The sequence below is a fragment of the Palaemon carinicauda genome, chromosome 1 (assembly GCF_036898095.1).
Source record: "Palaemon carinicauda isolate YSFRI2023 chromosome 1, ASM3689809v2, whole genome shotgun sequence".
In the NCBI taxonomy this organism is placed as follows: Eukaryota; Metazoa; Arthropoda; class Malacostraca; order Decapoda; family Palaemonidae; genus Palaemon; species Palaemon carinicauda.
In genome coordinates this window covers 210,999,946-211,006,129 of record NC_090725.1, presented here as the reverse complement: position 1 = coordinate 211,006,129, position 6,184 = coordinate 210,999,946, and positions in this window count along the sequence as shown.

Sequence of the window (6,184 nt, the reverse complement as noted above, 5' to 3'; positions counted from 1 at the left end):
GATATAATGTAGTGAGAACTAAATCTACAAGGAAAGGGAATAACTTAAAGAGTTGTTTTTATTGTTGTAGATTATCTAGCCCTTCTGGCCAGACACAGTAAAGGGTTAAGATTAAGATTCCCAATCCCTCCCAGACAAAAACAAGATTAGTCTGACACGCTAAATCAGTTAATCGGTAGTTATTAAGCAGGTCTGATTGTTCGCTTGTATCTTCATTTGGGCAGTATTAAGGTATGATAGTCCACAGAACGTAGTGTAGACTTTATTTTATCTAAAGAGTATGGGATTGAGATTATGGTACATGGCACAGGCAGCATGTTACATGGTAAGCAAACCTTTAATGGTACGTACGTGTACCATGATTAATGTACACATAGCAACTCCGTCAGTCTCTCCCTCTAGCTTGTGTATTGGAACGGGAGATCTCGACTCGCAAAAGCCTCCCCCCCCCCCACTCCCCAACCCCCCCACACACACCCATACTCACCGATCCCCCATCCGCACCCGACAATTAGGTACCACCCGACGGATGCAAGAAAGTGCTACTGCTTCCCTCCTCACCCTTTTCTTCTGATGATGGTTGGAAGACAGTGCTAAGCTTCTGTTTAGAGCTGACCAGAGGTGGGAAGGGGGAGGGGGGGGGAAAGAAGAGAGAGGAGTAGGACCGGAGATCAGAATATTCTCTCTCTCTCTCTCTCTCTCTCTCTCTCTCTCTCTCTCTCTCTCTCTCTCTCTCTCTCTCTCAAATTAATCTTGAGATGTCAGTATTTTCATTAGTTGATCCTCATGATGCTAAAAGGTTTCCTGATGTAAACTTATTTTGGGATATATATATATATATATATATATATATATATATATATATATATATATATATATATTGATTACTTTTATTTTTTAAAGGTATAGCTAGGTAAGAGGCCACAGGACCTTAACATTTACATACTAATATTTGCAGCATGTCTGAAGATTCACTGCTCCCATAATAATATGGTCAACTTTGAAAGCTTCCCACATATTCTGCAAATCCATCATCATGTGCATAATTTAAAAGTCTGGTAGACCGTACGTCACTGCATCATGAAATAATAATCATGCTTAATTTGCCAGGTACGAGTTCGGTAGGTACTAATGGACTTTTTAAAAGAGTGATCAATTAAACGTAACCATATTACTCCCTACCTAGACGACTACATAATCATATTTGAAATTGTATTGATTATGGGGATTTCATACAAAATATATCATTTTAATTTCAAGGTCATTAATACTCTTTGGCTATTTTTTTTTCTATTGGAACCCTTGTGCTTATAGCATCCTGCTCTCCAACTAGGGTTGTCTTTTAGCTTATAATAATAATAATAATAATAATAATAATAATAATAATAATAATAATAATAATAACAGAGTTGCAGATTTTGATTTGATTAGTTTATGTACATTTCTAAGCACTTGAATATTTTATTTTGTTATTCATGATAACATTGGTGATAAAGGGGGAAACGCAATGCATCAACTGATAGGAATTCATTGATCCAGACAGACAGACAGACAGCCATGAGTGCCGATTCGCAAACGGGGAGGAAATGGCGGAAAGGTGGAAGGGCGATAAAAGTAATATTCTATTGATTTAACATCTGGAATACGTGTGCAGCTTCGCATACGAACCAAATCAAAAGATTGAACGCCTGCTGCCTATTTCATCTCCATCATAACTACAACAGGATTTTTATATAGCTCTTCCCTTCACGGGGTTGCACGTTCTTCATCTTGTATTTTGTCCCTTTTTTATGAATTCATGAACCCTCCTATGAGTGTCTGTCTTTTCACTGGTGTTTTCACTCATCTTCTGACTAACTACAGTATGTCTTATTTCATCCTATTTCCTGATCAAACAACTGAACCTTTGAGTTCTAACCCTTTCTCGATTTTCCTCCATACTCTCACCCTCCCAAAGTCACATGATATCTTCTATTTTTGTTTGTCAGTGCCCATAATTCTGCTGTGTGTAATAGTACTTGTCCTAAGTATGAGTCATAAACATTTGCTCTCCTTCTACTAATGGGATATTTACCAGTTGTCAGGCAATCTATCTCTATTTCGTTCATGTTGCTGCCACTCTTTATCTTCTGCGCCACAGTCCCTTGTCTAAAGTAACATAAAATCCACCTATTGTAAGACCTGCCCATTCATCACATCTTCTATCTTCGCCAATGGCTCTTGTCATATAATTAGAGATCGAAAAGTCTTTTACTTTACTTACAGTATATTGACAACTAAGGCTAGCTAGACGTCACATTTTTCTTCCGTGAAAGAAAATTCTGGTCAGAATTATATCACCCCACAAATAAACAAGAAGACACTTAAAAAATTTTACAAGCATCTGTTTCACTAGAAATTAATTTATGAAAATATTCAATTTTGACAAATAAATTACCTTTTTCATATGTTTTAGTATATATAGAGAGAGGTTTTAATACCACGGTTTTTAGAAAAAAAGACTTAGTGGATTAGGTTCGAATTTTTATAGCTCTTCTTTTTGTAATTTTAAATTAAACTCTATTTTTATTCTTCTCCACAGAGCATTCCTTCTTACATCTAGTTGGGAAAATTTTCGTACAGAAAAACTTTATTTGTGTGATTATTTTAAGAAAAACTGTTTTCCGACTAAACAATTTTTTAAGCATCTTAACAAATTATTAAATGATGAATTGGCTCAGACTCAAAAAATAACATTACCTAAACCAAAATTTTATGCGAGTTTTCCTTCTATTCATGATGATTCCTTTGGACAGAAGTGTACAAAAATCATACAACAACATTTTCCAGCTATTGTAGTAAACTTAATTCCCAAGAATCCTCTCACAGTTGGCTCGGTTTTTTACTTTAAGAATCGATTGAGTCCTATGGTGTCCTCTGGTGTAGTGTATCGATATATTTGCGCAAAGTGTAACTCTGGGACCTACGTAGGATCTACCAAGAGGTTGTTGAAGGTCAGAAATGATTCTCATAGAGGTGTTAGTTTTCGAATAGGTTGCAGAATATCCGACCCAGAACATTTAAATATTCGTAATCATACTAAAATGTGCAAAATAAATATTGACAATAAAGATTTTAGCATTATAGGGCAAGTATCTAATTACCACGACTTACCTAATCTGGAGTCAATTTTGATTAAAAGACTGGTTCCATCATTAAACATCCAAGCTTTCTCCACTCAATTGTTCTTGTCATAGCTTTCCTTGTTTTGTTCTGTAGTTGTTGATGCCCTTCAGTTTTTATTTGCATTTCTGCGAGGTTGGTTCCACTTCTGTTTTATGCATATTTTTACTTGAATTTTTATTTTCTTAATAATTTTTACTTTTTATATTTGTATATTTGTATTACTTTTTCTTAATGTTATACATGTACTTTTTATTTGTAGCCCTGGAAGATGTGATAATGACGATCACGAAACATCGGGATTTAGAACTACCTATTTCCCTGTTCACTCTGAGAAATGTAAATTATTGGCTGCCGCCACCTTCTCTGATGATGTATGTATGTACGTATATATGTATGTATATATATCCTAAATGTCATTAAGTTTTTTCGACATTTAACTATTTTTTATTAAGAAATTTACATTTACAATCTACAGTATAATAGTTTATATACATCAGATATTTGCCTGAATATATTTCTTAATTAACATACATTCAAAATTGCACCTCTATCCATCTAAATATGTTTTTAATTTACAAACATATCGACTCGTTATTACTTATTTAACAAAATTTAAATACTATTTTATTTACATTAAAAGTATATATTTTATTCACTTTTTATCCATTCAGTAATTGCGAGTAAGTACTTAAAACCTAAGTACCTTCAACATGTAACTATTGTTTCCGTCATTAGTATTAGGCTTTGCTCACCTCCAGTTCTTATTCATTTCAAATTAATCAAATTTCGTTAAATCCTCATAGTATGAGTTACTAGTTTCTTGACTTTGACTATACATTATTTACCATCTTCACTTGGCTGCTGTTTATAATTTCGTTGTAAGTGTAAAGTATTATTTGATTATTCTACTTTTGATTTTACCATTATTTAAACTTTTCATTTTAATTTTTTTTTTTCATGTTATTAAGGTTTATTTGACTGTTACGTCTTATTGTCGTTAGGTTCTGTTTACTTGACTTGTTTATTATTGATAGCATTAGACATTTGACTTTCTTATCATTAGGGAATCAATGTGTGTAATAATCTATTACTTATATTCTAGCGCTTGGGCCGTAGGGCCTCCCAGTTATGCTCTTGTCATTAATGTTTAGCCTTGTTCAGAACCAGAATTCGGTTTATTATTAGATATTGTAGTTTATTGTTGTTCGATATTGTACACCATATATTTGACATAGCTCTTGTGCTGTAATTTCACTTTGTCACTGGATTTGTTTTGCTATGCTAGCTGTAAAAGCATTATAGTCATAGTTGTTTTTCTTACATGTAGTTTTGTAATTTATGTTTTTCTCGTCAAATCTTTCTGGCATACAAACATTGATGGAAAGCCAGTCAAAATAATATCGGAAAAATTGATTTGATACTTTTAAGAAGTCAGCGACATCGTAATATCTGGAGTAAAAAAAAAGTCGCCATCCATCATCAGATTTGTTTCACAGCGTTTCAAAAAATCTTTAACTTAGCCATATTTTATTTTGGGAATAAAATAATTGCTTACGTTATTCAACAGTAAGCTTAAATATGATTGGTTTATATTCATATACACGGCATAACATTACTTCTCCGATAAACCCTTAAAAACTAACATAAATATTCAATTTTAAGATAAAATATGAGTAGATGCACCTTTATAACTATTCTCTATATAAACAATTTTATTTAACCTTTCAAGGCAATCACGCGCTTATATTTTACTCGCCAACCTACCACTTATACCACCCTCTGGAACCCTCACTGAATCTGCCAGACTGCCACTACCATTAAACAAGTTATCAGGCTCCTCTCCTAGGCGTCCATCTTCCTACAATCTCCTTCTCCCAGTCGCGATTTTGAAATCGATCAATTCCCTAGGCATGGCTTTGTAACTGTTCTGGGACTATGTGTGTTATCTGTATTTTCTCAACTATAGCATGACTAGACTTGGATTGCTCCCGCTTTATCCTATGCTCTCATTATCTATAGTCTGTAGTACTCTTTCCTTCAAGCATATCCACGATTCTAAATATGATTTGCAGCCTTTTAGGAACTTTTCTGTAAAGGGACAATGCGATACAAATAATCTGGTGTGAATTGAGATATAAACAAAGAACACAATCACAACTCCTTTGCATCATAAACAAAAACACTTCCAAAATCTCAAGACAAGTTTTGATGACAGAATATTATAGAAAAGTTCATCTCTGAAGTAATGGTAACCCTTATGAAAATATTCTCATCTGCTCTTGGAATTTTCTCACACAAGTTTCCTCTTTTTAAAAAGGGACTATTTCTTTTCTTCCAGCTCTTGTGGCCCAAACCTAAATATGAGCATTTCAATTTGTCTTCAATGTTACTTTTTTACTTTTCGTATTCCGCCAGCAGGTTGGTACACTGAAGGACCATAAATCGATAGAAATGATTGAGGTTTGGTGGCCGGCTCATACTGGGTTCATTGGAAATAGCCATTTTATAAATGCTATATATAGTACTGAAAAATGTCTCATTTTGGGTCACACTTTAGTCTTCAGGATTAACGAATATTAAATTTACATGCCTTCCGGAGTTTCATGGTCTTGACTCTAGCCATGAAGATATTAGAATTTTCAGTGATGCAGAACTGTTTGAACATGTGAGAATTCAGATCCCTAGCCTTCACGTAATGGACAGTGGATATGACTACCTGCATCACATCAGAGAAGTTTGGAGACATGTCTTCTGAAGCCAGATGGATAATACACTAGTTTATTTTAATGTGAGGATTTTTTTTTTTATAGAATTCCACGCACTCTAATATTCTGCAACATCATTGATGGGTTACCATCCATACTACATTCTGTTACTTTATTCCAATCCAGATAGTTTTCAATGAAGAACTTATTCATAACATTAAAAATATCCTCACCTCTTATTGTAGTTTCAAGTGAAATGCAAGGAAGCAGTTCCTCATTGTTGTTGCTGTTGCAGATTGCCTGAGGCCAGGCAG